Genomic DNA, 20,555 nt, shown 5'->3' with positions numbered 1-20,555 from the left:
GCATTTTGTGACCCAAGAATTTTCTACCTGTGTTCGATTTGCTGTTGCATGGAATAACACATGAACCTGACCTTTGGAGTTCGTAAAGCATTTAGACTTACTAACCGTGTGGTTTGTTCATTGTGAGGGAGGTGGAAAGTGGGAAGCGCTGCAAGTGGACTAAATGGGGTATTAAAACGGTCTTAAGAGCCTATATTCCTTATGCTTCCCTGTTGCTACACATTTTGTGACTTTTGAACTCTGCCTGGGCTCTCTTACTGGAGAGTGGATTTAGTCTTGATCTCTGAATCTAGGGATCCAGCCAAGTCTTTTATTAATTACCCCACATGCAATCTATAATTCCCCCCACACATATTGGGTGTGTTTGCCCATTTCCACACCACATCTTTTAAAAGCTCTGGCAGTGAAACACACAACATTGTGGTAGTGATGTATTTATCCATTTATATTCCACCCTTCGTCCCAAAGCAGTCAGGGACCTGTTTTCAGGACACAGGATTCCTTTTTCCTAGATGTTACAGAAGTGCAGCTTGACTCGAGGAGCCTGGTGGCATCCCAGCATTTCTTGGGAGATTTAGCTCAGGCCTTAGTGACAGTACATAATATTGGAGATTACCTGGAGAGAGACAGCATGGCCAGAATCTGAGCATCTTCTTGGAGTAGCTGTGTGTGAAAAAAACAGGGTGGTGCCTCTTCAGAGTCAGATGGCAGTGAAGAGAAATAGAAGATGACTGTGGCTGAGCAAGGAGCTTCAGGTTTCACAAACTTGTTTTGTAAACAGGTTTGGGATTTAGGTACTCCTGAAATCTGCAGGCACAGTCCCTGCTCTTCAGCTGTCCCAGAAGGTAGCAAGTCCACAGAACTGAGATAAGCTGTTGCTATTTTAGCATAAAAACAACAGCCATTAAGGCGCTCTAAGACAACTTTTTCCAACAATTTTTCTGATGCTTGGATGTTCCACACCAGTATTAAGCACCGAGCTTTACAATTTGAGCAGGCAGCTTTAGCAAACATCCTGTCTGAGGAACCTGGCACTCTGTGTTCCAGGATGATTGGCAGGAAACCCTTTGTTTGGGGAAGGGGAAGATGGACATTTATAAAAGTAATACTCTCTTTGTCAAAACAATGGCGGGATAGAAAAATCACAGCCGCTATTTAATTAGAGCTAGAGGGTGGGGGGGGGGTGTTCTTTCAGGGGTGGAGTGGGGGGTCACAGACATTTCTGGGAGCAGCCGAAAATATAACTGCAGCTAGCAACACAGACGCCTTGAATGTGCACATGGGAAACAGCAGCAGTTCAAGCAACTGCAAGGGGTGCATTGGAGGCAGAACTAAATGGAAGCAATATGGTGGGGGCTGCCATTTGTATGCACTTTCCCCCCAGTGTGATTTTTGCCTACATGCCAAGGCAAACTGTGAACAAAGGCAGGCTTGCATTGGCATGACTGAAGCCAGCAGGACTGTGTGGAGAGTAATTTTGCCCAATTTTGCTCCTAAATCTGGAGCTGTTTCTCAGCAGCTGCATTTTGAGGGTCCACCAGCAAGGCAGGTTATGTGGCTGAATCAAAGCATAATTCACTGTGTTCTGTATTACTTCTATAATATGTGGTGGACCCGCTGAGCCAAGGAACACTTCTTTTCCAGACTGCTTTGGTTCTACAGCACTTGAATGTTCAGTGCCCATCTGCGGGCACCATTTCTTGCAAGTACCTTCACATTTGTGCTGCCTGGCAGCAGACTCTGTGGCAGCGCATGTGTGCTGCTGAGAATCATGCAGAGACAGCTATGTTTACTGACCCTGCGACAGCTGAGCATGATTATTCCTGCTTCACATTCTGAAGAGCCACCTAAAATGGAAGCCATCTAGGCAGTGGCGTAGCGTAGGTTGTCAGCACCCGGGGCAAAGCAAGTAATTTGCGCCCCCTAACCCGTGGATTTGCGCCCCCTAACCCGTGGATTTGCGCCCTCTAACCCTAATCCCCAGACGTTGCGCCCGGTGCGGCCGGCCCCCCCTGCACCCCCCACGCTACGCCACTGCATCTAGGACAGGCATAGGCAAACTCAGCCCTCCAGATGTTTTGGGACTACAGTTCCCATCATCCCTGACCACTGGTCCTGCTAGCTAGGGATCATAGGAGTTGTAGTCCCAAAACAGCTGGAGGGCCGAGTTTGCCTATGCCTGATCTAGGACAGGCTTCCTCAACCTCGGCCCTCCAGATGTTTTGGGACTATAATTCCCATCATCCCTGACCACTGGTCCTGCTAGCTAGGGATCATGGGAGTTGTAGTCCCAAAACATCTGGAGGGCCAAGTTTGCCTATGCCTGATCTAGGGTGTAGTAAACTGTGGATTTCATTATGTACTCACCCTCAGATGAATAGCATTCACTGTATAGAAGTGATAAGTGAGCATCGTTTTCATTCTGTGGTGACTTGTGTTACTTTTAAATTTAGTAATCTGGCCCAGTTCTGGGAAGTCTGGACGACTTGTTACCTCCCCATGTTGGACATACAATGGTACCTCTGGTTACGTACTTAATTCATTCTGGAGTTCCGTTCTTAACCTGAAACTGTTTTTAACCTGAGACATCACTTTAGCTAATGGGGCCTCCCACTGCTGCCATGCCGCTGCTGCACGATTTCTGTTCTCAGAAGCAAAGTTCTTAACCCGAGGTTCTATTTCTGGGTTAGGGGATTCTGTAACCTGAAGCATCTGTAACCTGAAGCGTATGTAACTCGAGCCACCACTGTAATAGGTTGCCCATTGTAAAAGTGTGTGGTACCTGAATGCTGCCTCTGGATTCCTGTGGGCTCAACCGCTGCATTATTTGTTTAGGTAAAAATGTTCCTTGTCCTTTTGCCAAGGAAGCTAAATTGACCTTGCTTGACCATACCTATGTCAGGCTTTGTCCAAGATTTGCTTGCTTTCTGCTCACCTTTCGGTGAGGATCTTGTGACACACCCTTGCTTGTGCGTTCAATATTGGTCATACAGAACAGCAATGAAGCTACGGTTGCTGTGTGAGCACCGGTCACATAGATGTCAAAGCCCAAATGCCCCCAGTTGAATCCATTTAGAGGCATCTTAGGAAGCCCCAAGCCCTTGGCCTATTAGCTGAGTGGTGACACAGGACTTATGAAATCATTGTTGAAACTTACAAGATGGTGGTCATGAAGGGGGAACGGTCGCTGCTATGGCAAATGTAATTATGCCAACAGTAGGTTTAGTGGAGGCTGTAAGGGAATGATAAATAGTACCATTTAACTGCAAAACCCACGAGGCAGCTGCTTAGGCATATTTAAAGTAAGTAATAATTACAGAATTGACAAAAAGGACTGTATTTTCTGATCCAGAATCTCTGCTCTTTAACCTAGCATCGAAAAGTCGAGATAAGCGCAACCACATTCTGCTGTTTTACTTTAGGCCGAAGAGAACAAATGATCTGGCATGTGTATGGGGACATTGAGGTTTCCCTGCTTTATATGCAGGTCTGGGAGAAAGGGACCAGCATGATGAAACAAGATATTGATTAATTTCATGCTGATTGCTGGGTAATGAAAGTTCTTCCTGGTGTTATGAAAAGGCTATGAACCTAATAGCATCTTTAATGTACATGGGATGGATCTATATTGTTATGCGATTCCAGCTGGCATATTAGCATCAGGATATTGTCAGTGGCGACACCCTGTAAGGAAGGAAGGGGAAGAAAGAAGTAGCAAGAACACTGGTGTCAGTGATAAAAATGGGGTTCACATATGCTATGTCTTATGTGTATTGCTGTTCCTGGTCTTATTTGAAAATTTGGCTCGTTCACAAATGATATAAATCAACATAAATCTTAACTGCACATATATTGAGATTCTGACAGCTGCCATTGAACAGTAAAGTTGCACATTATTCCTGAATCATTACATCATTTCCCATCAGATTGTTGTTTGTATAACTGTGAACAAAGTTAGATCACAAAAGCATCCATTCTGATTTTGAAATAAGTATTGGATTGATTAAAGTGAAATTATTTGGGGTCTTGTTTATTTGTTTCTAGGTTTCCTCATCCAGGCTGGTGACAGGTTTTGTTTTAAAAGAAAATTGTATCACAACAGCAAAGAGTAACAGATCCTTAACCTCGGTTCGTAAGCCAAACTATCTGCCTTCAAAATTCTTGCTAAATTAATGCTCGTAATCATTTATTTAGTCTCTGAATCGCCCTCCCTTTCCAGTAACTCAGATCTGTAGATAATTTATTTCACTTCATTTATGAATCGCTTCCCATAAAACACCCCAAAGCAATTTAACTATAAAAACGTCAACAATAACATATATAAAAACAATTTGAAGTCCAGTACAGATGCAAACTGAGATACAAAAAAAAAATCTATTTAAGAGACTTATTGGAAAAAGATATTCAACAGGCGCCGAAAAGAAAATAGAGATGTGCCTGTCTGATATATGATGGGAAGGAATTCCAAAGGGTTAAGTGCCATCATGCTAAAGGCCTGATTTTTACATTGGATGGAGTGGACCTCCTGACGAGATGGTATCTGTCCAGTGGCTATTTAAGGGGTTAGATGATATAATTTCTGGCTCTTTCTAGTCTTTGCTTGACAACATGTGAAAATTCATGAACATCTATGAATGTCTATGTTTTGCGTGGCAATTTCCCAAACCCTGATCCCCAACAGCGCCTTACAGCTGTTTTCTGGAAGCAGGGAATCAGTGGCGCTCAAGGGGATAGGCTGTGATTGCTGCACGCTGTTCCACACTGAAGAAGGAGGCCGATGGAAGCCCCAGGGACCCAGGGAAACAACAGGAGCTCTACGGAGCAGATCCAAAGAACTGCCCAAGCAGGGAGAAAACAGGGGCGAGTCATTGGCCACGGGCAGTTTAAATAGCCTGAGCCACGCCCCCGGACTGTCCTGATTGGACGGCCTAAGGGTGATGTGGCCAAGGACCATCCAATGGTGCAGGGGCTATCCCACCCTGTGCATGTGGGGAGGGCTTGCTCCCAGCCCGCAACAACATCTCTCCGGGTACGGGAAATGGCTTTATGCCCAGTGATAAACAATACTATAGACTGAGTCCCCAAACTCATTTTTCTAGTATATAAAGTAAAAGAAGCAATTATTATTATTATTATTTGTATTCCACTTTACTATTAAGAGTACTGCTAGGGTTGCCATATTTTGAAGAGCAAAAAAAAGAGGATGCTATGACGACTCTCATTTTAAATACCCTCACTATATGTAGCCTATAGAAGCTGTGATATATTGCTGAGGGGGGCAGGAGAAGAGAAGAGGGAAGCGAGTCTTCCACCACCAGTTATGTCTACATCTCATCTAGAAAGTATAGCCAGAGACATTTTGGCAAATTTTTTAAAATCTACCCGGACAGAATTTTTACCCCTTAAAACGAGTATGTGTCCTGGAAAAAGAGGACACATGGCAACCCTACTTTCTTCTACTTTACCCAAGCTTTGTGATTTTCTGGCACTTGTTCTTTGGGGTTTTGTTTTGTTTTGGTTTTAAAAAATAGTCTAGTAATAAAGAAAAAATGAGCTGTCCAGGCAGATGGTCATTAGTTAAGCTGTACGGAATGAGCATGTGAAGCTGAGGTCATCTTGCTACAGATCTTCTTCCAACTACGTTAAATGTTATAGGACTGGAAGGTGTTGGGCATGGTGTTTTTTTAAGGCAAGCTTTCAGGGCTTCCCACTGAAGAGCATCTAGAATTTTAGAATTGGAAGGGAACTCCAAGGGCCATCTAGTCCAACCCCCTGCAATGCAGGAATCTCAGCTAAAGCATCCATGACAGATGGCCATCCAACTTCTGCTTAAAAACCTCGAAGGAAGGAGAGTCCACCACCTCCTGAGGGAGAGCGCTCCACTGTCGAACAGCTCTTACTGTCAGAAAATACTTCCTGATGTTTAGTCAGAATCTCCTTTCTTGCAGCTTGAAGGCATTGGTTTGAGTCCTACCCTCCAGAACTGGAGAAAACAAGCATAATCCTCTATATGACAACGATCATATCACCTCTCAGTCTCCAGGCTAAACATACCCACCTCCTTCAAACACTTCTCATGAGGCTTAGTTTCCAGACCCTTGACTATCTTAGTTGCCTTTCTCTGTACACATTCCAGCTTCTCAACATCCTTCTTAAACTGTGGTGCCCAGAACTGGATACAGTAAATCTGGCTGAGTGTGGAATAACCTTGTGAAGTGAAAGGATAAGAAAGAGGGATTCATATCTAGATGCTAGGATAGAGATGATAAGGAAAACAGGAAAACAGGAAGACACAACGAGAGGTAAAGGAGGTGTTGTGGGATTGGCGGAAGTTAATGTTTGCTTTTCTTTTTAGTGTTTATAATATTAACTTGTAAGATTTGGATTTGGGTTTTTTATCATGCTTGTTTTTGTGTTTTGTGTATTTTTTGTTATTTGTTGTTGTGTGGAAAATACTAATAAAATGTATTATTTAAAAAATTATTATTATTATTATTAATAATAATAATAATAATAATAATAATCAGAATTGGATACAGTATTCCAAGTGTGGTCTGACCAAGGCAGAATAGAGTGGTGCTATTACTTCCTTTGATCTGGACACTATACTTCTGTTCATGCAGCCTAGAATAGCATTAGCTTTTTCTTTGCTGCTGCTGCATCACACTGTTGACTCATGTTAAGCTTGTGGTCCACCAAGACCCCTAGATTCTTTTCACACGTACAGTGGTACCTCGGGTTACATACGCTTCAGGTTACAGACTCCGCTAACCCAGAAATATTACCTCGGGTTAAGAACTTTGCTTCAGAATGAGAACAGAAATCATGCTCCGGCGGCGCGGCGGCAGCAGGAGGCCCCATTAGCTAAAGTGGTGCTTCAGGTTAAGAACGGACCTCCGGAATGAATTCAGTACTTAACCTGAGGTACCACTGTAATAACCTGAGGTACCACTGCTAATAAGCCTGGTGTCTCCCATCCCATATTTGTGCATCTGGTTCTTCCTACCTAAGTGCAGGACTTTACATTGGTCCATGTTGAAATCCATCTTGTTAGCGTGCACCCAGTTCTCCAGTCTGTTAAGGTCATTTTGAATTCTGATTCTGTCTTCTGTATAAGAACTAGATTTTCTACTTCCATTTGTACAAAGACAACTAGGGTGCAATGCAATACTGAGAGCAGGAATCCATCTGTATAACACAGAGCAAGACAAAAGAGGGTTGTTGGCACTTAAGGGCACCTTGATGCCACCACTCAACTTGACCATTTTATTAATTACATCATCTAGCAAGTGAGAACACTCTGACATAGGCTTGCACCATTGCTTGCTCTTAAATCCTTTAGTCTGCTTCCTATTGGTTCCACATGTGTTTGTATTTGTTCTCAGTAGGCAAGGATTCTATGGAGGGGGGTGGGAATGAATGAAGTGCTTCAGATCAATTGCACTATCGGTCATGTGGAAGTCATTGGAAAACATGTTGCTTTGTTTGGTTCTAATGTTAAGAAACCAAGGGAAGAAAAACAGCTCTTGTGAATGAACCAAATATTCGTTATCAAAAGCTCACTCCCTTCCTTTGCCGGTCCAGGAACATCGGTTCTGTACCGCAAAGCTGGGCAAATTTCGAGCAAACCAAATGCTTATTTTAGCATTTGGGGGAGCTTATTCTGCACCTCTGAGGAAAAAGTAGCCACTCTGTATAGCATAAATCAATAGGACTCTATGTGTTGTGATCCTGAGCTGAGCAGGGTTTCCATGAGTCCAGTTTCCAAATACAGTGGTACCTCTGGTTACGAACTTAATTCGTTCCGGAGGTCCGTTCTTAACATGAAACTGTTCTTAACCTGAGGTACCACTTTAGCTAATGGGGCCTCCTGCTGCAGCACGATTTCTGTTCTCATCCTGGGGCAAAGTTCTTAACCCGAGGTACTACTTCTGGGTTAGCGGAGTCTGTAGCCTGAAGTGTTTGCAACCCGAAGTGTTTGTAACCCAAGGTACCACTGTAATTCTTTGTCTCTCCCCAGCACAAGTGGAAGTGGAAATATGCAAATATATGGAAATTTTCTGGCTTTGCATACTTTAGCCGGATTGTATAACTCTTTCTTTCTTGTTTTTGAAAAAGTGTTTGCGTTTATGCTCTTGTTAGATAGTTGGAAGCTGCAGAATGCAGCATTCATTGGGCAGCTAATCAGTAGAAATACTGAAGAGGGTAATAGGCCTGAAGTCCTCTGAGTAATATAGTTAATATTATCTAGGTGGTGCCACTTTTGTGCTTTCAAATCCCTTCTCAAATGCATCTTTTGCATGAAACGTTTGACGTAATGTTTTATTGCTCACCCCTGACAGAAAATAAGCCCATGTATTAACTGCACTTCCACATATGCTCTCTCTGTTATCTTTGCCTCTTTATTTCCTCCCCTCCAATTCCTCTGTCAAAAGAGATTATAAACTCCTTGGGGCAGGGATATGTCTGTTTGCCTTGACTAACTATGAAAAGTGCTAGGTGCACTGATGGGATGAGAAAAATAAATGATCATGCGAAACATTTTAATGTCTACTGAAGTGCCAAACTTCCTAATCAACCCTTAGTCATTTTCTCCTGTTCATGCTTTCATAATGGTTACCGTTGCTGTTGTAAAATGTCTGATTTCGCTGAAATGAAATGCTTGGGCATACTGAATTCCTCACAGGATTTTGAACTGTGCATGGGTGATGGGAGGCAGGGAGGTCCCGATTCTTTGTGAATGGCCTGGTTCGCCCAACATGGTAATCCCAATTACATTTTTCTAGACAGTGGCATAGTGTTGGGGCGGGGGTTAGAGGGGCTTTTTTGGTTGCAAAATTCAAACACCTGGTGCTGCCTCAATACAGCTGTGCATTTCCGTAACTGGGCTCCATTGAAAACGGCTTCTCCATGTGAACCAGAAAGTGACCTCTCCAGACAATGAAATGACTCTGCTTTTCTTATCTCTGCAGCTGCAATCTCCTGGGTGACGTGGACACTGTTAGGTAGTTGAATGCACATGCGAACTCCATCTGTTTAACCTCCATGCAGTCCTGGGTCCTGGCAACCCATGCTATGTCACTTTTTCTAGGACCATGAAAAAGTGTGGGTAGGAGAAGGTCACAACTAATTTGCTCCTCCTGGTCTTTTTTACTCCCATGCCATGCTAAACTAAAACCCAAGTTTGGCTTAGCATGTCACCTCAGCCAGGTCAAGCATGCTCTCTTTAATAACCATGAGCTACAGCCAAGTGTCTGGTCTTGGGTACAAACTTGTGGTGAAGAAGCAGAGAGTTTATCCACAAGCCCAGGTTAGGACAACATCAGCTTAACTCTGGCTTAGTTGCCACACCGCAGTGAGCTAAAAGGAGTCAAGCAGTTTCAGGCTCCTCTCCAGGAGACCTCTGTGGGAGTTTATGCAATCTTGGTAAGCCATAGTTTGGCTTGCCACAACATGTGGACAAACCCAGTGTCTGTTTACTTCTTTAATGCTCCGGTTTGCAAATTCTAATGCAACAGTCAACCTTGCACTCCACAGATATTGCAAAGTAGGGCACCGAATAATGCCTGTCTTTACAGCCACGGTGCACCGCATGACCCTACCCATCATGTTAGATGGATGACAAAATTATAAAACAAGCTGCAAAGCTTTTAGCGGACCTTTAGATTACCCTGCAGTCTCTTAATGTAAGTGAAGCTATAAAGATAAAAACATACAAGCAGAACCTCAGCCTCCTTGCTACCCTTTGCTCTTCATTAGTGTAACACCACTGATTTGGATAAAGTTATTTATGGCCAGCACATTTTCAGTTCTCCAAGCATCCCTGCCACACTGCAATGTAACAATGGCTTGAGAGCAAACACAGTGGCATACAATTGCTGGCTGGGTGGGCGGCGATTAAAGGGATGGAAACAGAGGCCTTGAAGAATCAGCAAGAGTTCACAATTTTGAGAGACACTCCTTGGTCCAGAATACAACTAGACATAACAGTCCAAGGCATTTTTTCCTTTAGGGGACTTACCCCTTTGTAAGTGTGCATGGGATTTCAACAAGTGCCTTAAAAGTCTGTTATTTTAATATGGGGCCCCTTACAAGCAGAGAGCATTTTAGGCGTGTCCAATATGTCTGTGACCACACACACATGCATCGTGCCAAACCCAGAAGTGATTCGAAAATGTCACCAAAAAGGGGTGGAACAGGGTCTTTGCAGGTTTTTCCAATGGGTGTTCTGATTATATGTGGTTTCAAACAAGTGTGCAATGACCTGAAACACAACCCTAATGCAAATGGGGAGTTGCCTGCACTTGAAGTGATCTCTCTCTCTCTCTCTCTCTCTCTCTCTCTCTCTCTCTCAAATTGAATGTTCTAATTTACATTTCAAAGTATTCATTTAAATAACCTTAAATCAATGACTCCACTTCTTCTATTTCTGTGGTTAATTCTGCATACCATACATCCCTGTATATTTTACATGAACTAAACCATTCGATAATCCGTTGTTACATCCACCAAAAGTTATTTACACCGTTGAATTTATCTTAATGCTACCAGCATTTTTAAATAAACACAATTTTCACCCATATATTCAGGAAACATTTTCCAGTCTTCTTTAAATGTACATTCTTCTTGTTCTCTTATTCTATAAATTAAATCTGGGAGCTGTGCATATTCCATCAGTTTAAGTTGCCATTCTTCTTTAGTTGGGACCTTGCTCGTTTTCCATTTTGGGGCTAACAAAACACGGGCCACAGTTGTAGCATACATATGTTACATATATGCTACTTGAAGTGATCTCTATTGCCTCGTGTTGTTGTTGTTGTTGTTTGTTTGTTGTTGTTGTTGTTGTTGTTGTTAATTTTGGGATTGTAACCAATGTAGTATTAAGTGAATGTTCCATCAGCACAATGATTTCTGCTTCCCCCAATACACTCGCTTAATCTTTCCTAAGGATTCCTCCAAGCTTCTGCAGCAAATTTGGGGATGGTGCGAGGGTGAGGGGAGTTCTGTTGCACAAGCAAAAATCCTTGCACTAATAGCACATGTTCATTAACAACCTCCTGTTGTTGTAATTAACAACAACACCACCATGTTTCTGTGTTCTGGACTGGGCCTATACAATTTGCAAGTACACAGGCCAAATAAAGCACACCAGCTCATGCACTGTGGTCTACAAAAAGATAATACGATAAAACCGAGAGACAGAACCAAAGTGGGACGAAACCACACCAGGAAAACATCAGACTGGAAAATGGACTCCACCAGTATAGGAGCCTTAAGATACATTCAGTATCTCACAATAGAAGGCCATGTGCATGAATGTGCAAGTAGAACATGTGTGGTTCCACTAGCACCCCCCACCCCCCAGCCTCTGCCCCTCCACAGCCAGCATATTGAGTAAGGACATTTTGGAAGTCAAACAGATTCCTTATGTATGAACAAAACCCATTTCAGAATTGCCATATTTTCTTCACGGGAGAGACCTGCTGAAGTACATTCACCGCAACAGGCATTTTTGAGTTTAGATGGTCTGAATTATAAAAGCTCATTACAGGTCTGCCGTTGCCCGGCTGCCTTTCTTTTTCTCCTTAAGAATACGCCTTTGCTGAAAGATCTCAGGGTCAGCCAAGCATGAAAGCTTGCAGGTATGCATGAAAGGCATGTGAGATAACCAACTGTTATGGGGCCCCCTGACAAAAGACCATATGTGGCTCTGCCTCACAAAGCGGGGAGGGAAGTTTGCTATTCTTTTTGCAGCTTCAGTTTTGATTCCAAAGCAGTTTGGATTAGGGGTGTGCAATATAATTTCCCCCTCCCCTCCCCAGCACTATGTACACATGTTCAGACTGAACAGAATATTCGTTAGAATTCTATCGCAGACTTCAGATTGGGAATAAAAAAAAACACATACGTGTTGGATTCCTCAAGCCGCCACTGGAAGTAAATGGAAAGCTCAGGCTGCAAACCGAGACGGCTTGCTTAACTTGACTTTGCAGAGTAAGCATGTTTAACTGCATATTAGATTATGGCCTGCTACAGGCCATAATCTTGCTGTGTGCTTAGAGAGCACTTTTCAGGCCATAAAAAAGCCTGTTGGATCAGGCGAATGACCTATCTAGTTCAGCATCCTTTTCTTACAGTGGTCAATTAGATGTCCATGGTAAGTCCGTATGCAGGGCAATGCCATTCTCCTGCAGAGTCAAGAAACTAAGATTTAGAAGCATTGTTGTTGTTTTGTCATTTAGTTGTGTCCGACTCTTCGTGACCCCATGGACCAGAGCACACCAGGCACTCCTGTCTTCCACTGCCTCCCGCAGTTTAGTCAAACTCATGCTGGTAGCTTTAAGAACACTATCCAACCATCTCGTCCTCTGTCGTCCCCTTCTCCTTGTGTCCTCCATCTTTCCCAACATCATGGTCTTTTGCAGGGAGTCTTCTCTTCTCATGAGGTGGCCAAAGTATTGGAGCCTCAGCTTAAGGATCTGTCCTTCCAGTGAGCACTCAGGGCTGATTTCCTTAAGAATGGATAGGTTTGATCTTCTTGCAGTCCATGGGACTCTCAAGAGTCTCCTCCAGCACCATAATTCAAAAGCATCGATTCTTCAGCAATCAGCCTTCTTTATGGTCCAGCTCTCACTTCCATACATCACTACTGGGAAAACCATAGCTTTTACTATACGGACCTTTGTTGGCAAGGTGATGTCTCTGCTTTTTAAGATGCTGTCTAAGTTTGTCATTGCTTTTCTCCCAAGAAGTAGGAGTCTTTTAATTTTCGTGGCTGCTGTCACCATCTGCAGTGATCATGGAGCCCAAGAAAGTAAAATCTCTCTCTGCCTCCATTTCTTCCCCTTCTATTTGCCAGGAGGTGATGGGACCAGTACAGACATACATGTACAGACATACATGTGCATAATTCAGCGAATTAGAGAAAGCCTTCTTCCCCTTCTATTTGCCAGGAGGTGATGGGACCAGTGGCCATGTTCTTCGTTTTTTTGATGTTAAGCTTCAAACCATATTTTGCGCTCTCCTCTTTCACCCTCATTAGAAGCATACAACCTCCAAATGGGGAAGCAGAGCATAGCAGACCCTCCAATTGTCCCTATTCTCCAGGGAAAGTCCTGGATTTACAGAAGCAGTCCCAGTTTCTGATTCGATCCAGGAATGTCCTGCTTTTCCTTAAGAAGTTCCTACTTTGTTTGGAGAAATGTTGGAGGATATGGAGTCATGGAACCCCTAAACCAAGGAGACAAGTATCTATACAACTTTTAAAGGCATCTGCAGGCAGCCCTGTATAGGGAAATACTGTATTTTCATGTTTAATGTTTTCTTATGCTTTTATATATATTGAGAGCTGTCCGGAGTGGATCAAAGTTTGTGGTGTGGTTTATGGTCATGGTTTGCATATCACACACCCCCCTCTCGTCCAGATGATTTGGACTCCAGTTCCCATCAGCTGCAGCCAGTATGGCCAATGGTCAGGGATTATGGGAATTCTACTCTAAAATTTCTGGGGGCACCAGTTTGGGAAAGGCTGTGCTAATGAGTAGGGGTTAAACTAGAGTTGAGCCCCATCTCTCACAGAGAGGAAAATAGGATGATAATGTATCCCATGCTAGCTCTTTTCCTCCAGTGAAATTGCTAACATGGCCTTGATCTCAGCATCCTCATCAGGAAGGTGCAATAAATTACTTGCCTTCCTGTTGACCAATTGGACCCTTTTACCTCCCACAATTTCAATTACAAACATATCACTGCAGCCTCACTCAACGAAAATAGAATGTTACAGGCACGCTACAGGGGTGTATTGATAATTAAGATTCCTTTCTAATGCTCTATTCCTAACAAAATAATTTCAGCATAATCACTAATTTGACAGAATGTTTTAAAATGATTTACAATTAAGAGTTAATGTCCATAGAACAGAACATTGCCATAGGTTAATGGTCTCCTGCTGCTGCATAAATGCAAGAACGTTTATTTTCCAAGTGGGAGGCATTGATCCTCTGACAGTGTTCTATTACAATGACATTATTTCCATTATACCTAATGTCTAGTGCAGGATGAACCATTATCTGATACAAGCCAGTGTGGCAGATTGACACAGTTGCTGTGTTATACTGTGTGTTGACCTAGTGGCTCTTGCAGATGGGCGATTGAGCTTAAAGACCAGAGCCCAATTGAAGTGTCTAGCCTTACTTTATTTTTATTTCACTCCTTCTACCATCCAGGCTTACTTTACCTTCTTATTAGGTCCACTTTGAACTCCAGCTTCACCCTGCTTTTCAATTTCAGTTAAGAACCCAAATGATGTTTTCATGCATCCAAGATTTGGTTGAAGTTACACTGCATAATGGGTTTTATAGTATTGGATGCACAAACAGTACACACACACACACACACACACACACACACACACACAATATAGTGATTATATACATAGTTAGGCTTCTGCTGACTAGGAGCCAGGAAGCATTTATTTATATCTGTATTTAACAGATATATATATAGCATGCTTTTTAAGAGACATGCTTCACATGCGTTATGAATCAGAGCTAGAGCAGACACAGGAGAGAGGGTTTGTGTCTATTTGTGTCAAGAAGTAAGTATAATATTACTGCAACACGGATGCAAATAACTGAATACATGCTCTCTACTTTTGCTGCTGTATCTGTTTACCAACAAACTCAAGCACAGAAACACTATTAAAGCACCCAGCATTTTTAAATATCAAAAGCCTATGTTTAATTCTCACATTTTCTAGAACGGTTATCACTTAATGGCATCCAGTCACTTGCTAGCAAGGGTTTGCATGGGAAATTGCCTCATATTCTCAGTACTTTCCTGAAACTCGTTGAACCCTCTTTCTCCCTTGTTGTTCTTCTTTTATATCTGTCACTTCTTCAAATATGCCCCAATCAGCTCAGAATAGAATTCCTTTGCAGCAATGACCACTACCAAGGTCACTGCTTATTCTGCTGTGAAAATGTTAAAGATTCAGAGAACAAGGCCTTGGTAGGCAATTTCCCCATATGTATGTGTTTGTGCGATTGTATTTAACATGGTTCTTTATTTATTATTTGCAATCTTTTAGTAACCTGCTTGGGGCAGGTCATGTCTGTTGTTGCTGCTGCTGCCGTTCCTGTTTATGTAAATTTTATACAGCTCTGTAAAGAACTATGGACGTTGGTGACACAATATGGAGGAAGCATTGTTGTAGGAGCCCCCTGGTATCTTTACACAAGTTGAGCGCTCTCTCTCTCTGTCTCTCTCTCTGTCTGTGTGCTCTGCAAACATGCACATGCAAACTGAGACTATGGCTGGGCAATATATTGAAACCGGTTTGACGTCCATATTGTAATAACAGGTTTGAAGTCCATACTGTGATAACTGTTTCATAATTTTTTACCTGGCAATATATCACAAATCATGGTGTGTATGTGTTATTCAAAAATCACAATGTGGAAAAAACTGTGAAGCCAACCAATGCTTCTCTTGATTCGAGTGTCAGAACAACTTGGCCACAATAAGAAGAGAGAAGAGAAGTGTTTGGATTTGATATCCCGCTTTATCACTACCCTAAGGAGTCTCAAAGCGGCTAACATTCTCCTTTCCCTTCCTCCCCCACAACAAACACTCTGTGAGGTGAGTGAGGCTGAGAGACTTCAGAGAAGTGTGACTAGCCCAAGGTCACCCAGCAGCTGCATGTGGAGGAGCAGAGACGCGAACCCGGTTCACCAGATTACGAGTCCACCGCTCTTAATCACTACACCACGCTGGAAATTTTGCCCATGGTATGACTATTTTCCACCTTACCATTTTGACTTTCTGGCACCCTATCTGCATAACTTAGCAATTCTAAAATATAGACGCGCTTTAACTCTCGCAAGATGGAATGTATTGCCCTCGGCTGTACTTGAGGGACGATTCCAACAGATTCCACATGAAAAACACTTATGTCCCTGTGGAGATGGCAGTACCAAATTGGTGGCACATGCCCTTCTCGCTTATATTCTTGAGGAATGAGATTACCACCCCTCTTTTATTGTCCATTCCGGGTCGCCCAACCACTGCCACAGTGCCCTTTCTCTTGGCAGATCAAGATGAGCAGATGACAGCAAAGGTTGCAAGGTTTTTAGCTTGGGCAATTAGAATTAGATCCACTATTTGACTATTGATTTAAAAACCTAATATATATTTTATACAATTGACTTTTTATTTCTATTATTTGCATATTGTATTGTTGTTTTATTGCTATGGCCAATGGTTGACACAAATAAAGATTCATCATTCATTCATTCTCTTGATTCCTGAAGCCCCTGTGACAGGGGTATGTAGAGGCATTGGCTGGCGTCATGGTTTTTTTACACATCGTGGTTTTCGCTGGCACCTGCTCTTGTGATTTGCTACCCCCTGTGTTAGCCAGGGGAATTCTGAGCCAACAGACTAAAGCCCCTGTTAACTCTGTTGCCTCTACATACCCCTGTCCTTATTTCAGACATTGTGATATAACAGTGTATTGCAATGTTTAGCTGGTTGCTAAACACAATGTTGAAAAATGGATATCGCCCAGCCCTAGTTGAGACATAAACAGAAGTTTATCCCCAGAAAGAGGTTATTCTTCACTTCACTAATATTGCATTGCAATAAGAAGCACTGTGTAGCTCTATAGCTGTTTCAGGTCTCTGTCGGCTGGTGTCCATTTCCAAAATAAGGTGCTGAGGAAAACCCTCCCCTCAAAAAATATATTTTTTAAAATGGCCCCATGACCTTTCCTGAGCTGGCTAGTCTAAGGCCATTTTCACAATATAGACAAGTTTTAATGAACATCTGAAACAAACTGGATCTATGGAAGGTCGAGTGAATTTCTGATCTACTTTGATCTACTTTCCCATGAAAGCAGTTTTTTGTTGTTATCTTCGTGGGCATTTTCAAGAATGATGTACTAAGTGGCTTGGCATTCCTGGTGTTTATTTCTGCATCCCCCCTCCAAAATACTAAAAATACTTACCTTGTCAACTTAAATCCCACCATATAACCGTGACATTGATGGAAATGCATCCTAAAAGCAATACAATGGATTCTAGTTACCAGTGATTGCCAAATCTGAATAATTATAGTTGATCACGTGAAAGAACCTTGAATCACTGTCAGCCTACTTCACCGACCAGGTGTTCCCCAGATGTTTTGGATGACATTATCCATCCCATCCCACACAGCTGTGTGGCCGGGGGCTGATGGCATCATCAATGCAATAGCGTTGAGTAAAACAGGCCAAATGCAAAGCAAAAATTAGTAAGCCTGCCTTACAGATTATTAAAGAAATAGAAGGCTTTTGGAGTTTGCCTTTGTGCAATCTAGGTTTTAATTAAAGGCTACAATAGATGCTGTGTACTATGGCAGTCAAGATAAGCAGCCTCTCTCACGCTTTGGACATATAAATGTGGTTATACTGCCATGCATTCATTTTCAAAATGTAAAAGAAAAACAAACAACCTGCTTCTCCTCCGCCATTTAAGCAAGTCAGCAGTAAGTTTTCCAGACAATACCATCAAGGTAATATGCACTTATGAAGAAGCAACCTGGAGTTACTGAGGTGTATTTATAATCCTTATCTGTCTGTTCTGCATCTGGAAATGTCTGACCATTTAGTGAGCAGAGTGGATCTATGATTCAAAATGGCTGGCCAAAGAATGAATTTACTTAGCTTTCTCTCTTCTTTTAGTCACTTGGGGATTCCAGCCCATGAACCTACATTGTTGTTGTTGTTGTTGTTGTTATTTCAATTTATATACCATCCTGTATCAAAATATCTCAGGGAGGTATGCAACGTTAGAAACACCTTACAAAACATCACTCATAAAAATAATAATAGAAACATAGTAAGCAGCATACAGGCAGACAGCCTGATGGTAAAATAATGATCATCATAACGGTCCTCTTCCCCACACTTTCACAGGCCATTGATTATTTAATAGCCATTGATAGGCCTGGGTAAAGAGGAATGCTTTTGCCTGGCATCTCAAGCAGTGGCATGCGGTTAGTGGACTAGGGGACTAGGCTAGGGGGAGTGGTTCTAGCTAGCTTTGTGCCTAATGTGCTAGCAACAGGGAGGTCTTTTATGTTGTGGAAGTTGTCCAGAATGATTCTACATGGAACCTGGAATGGTACAGTCCGGAAATTCTTCTCTCTGTGCAAGTTGGTTCATACCATGCAGGTGTTAGAAAATCCGTCACTGGGAAGCTGCTAAAGGTAACATGCAGACCAATATACTGCTCTTGTGTATATATATATGTGTGTGTGTGTGTGTGTGTGATTTCCATTGCGTGACCAGGTGGCGACAGCCGCAGCCCCCAGGGATCACAAGGAAGGAATAAAGACTCTGATGTTATATGAATTAAAATTAGGCCACAACTTTATTAAACTTCCGAATGTAGGAAGACCTTGGCTTAGGCCTTGGGCGTGTATTCCTCCCAGCCCCCCAGCCGGGGGGGGGGGAACTAGGGCACTTCAGGGTAAATGGGATATTGGGGTGCTCTGCGAGACGTAAGTGTAGCAGGCAGCCAAGCCCATATCCCCACACACAGGGTAGTTCACTGACGACCTTTCAGTGTATGGCCAGTGACACCCATATATATAACCCCTTTAAGAGGGGGACCCTGGAATTGCCACCGCAGGGGGGTGAGTCACAACTTCACACACACACATCCCATATAGGGAAGAAAAGACTAAAGGATTCCACCCAAGGCCATAACCGCAAAAGTTGTGACAAATTGCTACGGGGAAGACAAAACCTGCCAATGAAGGAAAATTTCTTCCCAGTCCTTCAACAGCAACCAGTCAAAGACCGTAGCAGCGCCCGCTAAACAGGAAGAAAAAGTTAACCTGCAAACAAGAAGCATTAGGGAGGGCGAATCTCCAGCGCCTACTGCCTGGCTATTGTCGGCTCCACCCCCTATTTATAAATGGGACTGGCCCCGCCTCCCAGCAAGAAACTTGATTACTGAGGCCGGGCGTGAACCAGTGGCATAGTGTGGGTTGTCAGCACCCGGGGCAAGGCAAGTAATTTGTGCCCCCTGACCCATGGATTTGCACCCCCTAACCCGTGGATTTGCGCCCCCTAACCCGTGGATTTGCACCCCCTAACCCGTGGATTTGCGCCCCCTAACACTAACCCCCAGATGTTGCGCCCGGTGCAGCCAGCCCCCCCTGCACCCCCCACGCTACGCTACTGGCGTGAACCTCCAAAAATTAACATTGAGAGGCAAGCCAGTCCCTGTTTGCCAGTGAGCTCCCTGGGAACTGCAGCACCATGCGCGATCCCACAAAGGGCACCCACAATGTAAAGTGTGAGTGCTCATTATCTGAACTGCAAGCAAGCAATAATGGGATGAAATGTCTCTGTTTGCAGCTGAAGAGCTAGTATTTTATAACTGCGAAAGCCTCATCAGCCTCCAGCTTCATCTGTGTGGGGACTCTGCTGCGCAGGATTATCCGGTGCAAACAATCCGAGTGTGAAATATGGGTAAACCACATACCAAACTGGTACTGCAGATCCAGCAGCACAATAGTTTAATTACATTGTGGTTGCTTTCAAAGCCTTCGGTGCAAAGTGCTGTGGCTGCTTCCTTTTAGTGTGCGGTTTTGGAGCCAGGCAGAGGGTGGAATGGAAAACTGCCCAGTGTGCTCCAACAGACATATAATTAAAGCCTATGAGGCATGATAGGACATGTGCTAAAAGGAAGTAGCTGCTTTCTGTGCCACCGGCACCAGCTTAAAATGAAAGGCCCCAGTTCTACGATGGTTGCAGGCAGTTATTAAAATTTTGCAGAAACTTATTGGGCCCTTTATTTATTCGGATTGTGCAAGACATCAAGTATTAAACAGCAGGAGATTGCCAGTGTGGTGCAGTACAGGGTTCCCCAAACTTGAGTCTCCAGCTGTTATTGGACTACAAATCCCATCATCCCTAGATAGCAGGACCAATGGTCAAGAGTGATGGGAATTGTAGTCCAAAAAAACCCCAGATGGTGATCCATGTTTGGGAAACCCTGGATTAGAGTGTTGGTCCAGGAGAAACAGGGAGACCAGAATTCTAATTCCCATCCAGCCACAAAGCGACACTGGGAAGTCTTTGGTCAGTGTTACTGCCTTTCAACCTAACCTGCTTCTCAGAGTTGCTGTGCAAATAAATGGGGAATGATTATATATGGTAGGGCAGAAACATCAATAATAAGGTCCTAAGAATATAGCCTACAGCTTTGCAGACCCTACAAGTGTCCCTATTTTCCAGGGACAGCCCTGGATTTACAGAAGCCATCCCGATTTCTGATTTGATCCTGGAATGCCCCACTTTTCCTTAGGACGTCCTGTTTCCATCAGAGAAATGTTGGAGGATATGATAGGATGTCCCTATTTTCATTGGAGGAATGTTGGAGGGTGTGGAGTTATGTGATCCCTCCAAGCCAAGGAGATAAGTAACTATACAACCTTTAGAAGAGATCTGAAAACAGCCCTGTATTAGGGAAGTTTTTTCCATGTTTAATGTTTTATTATGTTTC

The 20,555-nt window shown here is 43.2% G+C and overlaps 1 long non-coding RNA gene across 1 annotated transcript in view; it reads left to right on the top strand.

Annotated features, from left to right (window-relative positions):
• The window catches only part of LOC309522180, a 42,002-nt gene that overhangs the window by 19,389 nt on the left and 2,058 nt on the right, over window positions 1-20,555 (top strand). The gene's annotated exons all lie outside the window — the stretch shown is intronic.

The sequence above is a fragment of the Podarcis vaucheri genome, assembly GCF_965113315.1.
Source record: "Podarcis vaucheri genome assembly, chromosome: 17".
NCBI classification, from domain to species: domain Eukaryota; kingdom Metazoa; phylum Chordata; class Lepidosauria; order Squamata; family Lacertidae; genus Podarcis; species Podarcis vaucheri.
The sequence above is the reverse complement of the archived record's forward strand: the minus strand, read 5'-3'. Positions and strand labels throughout refer to the sequence as shown.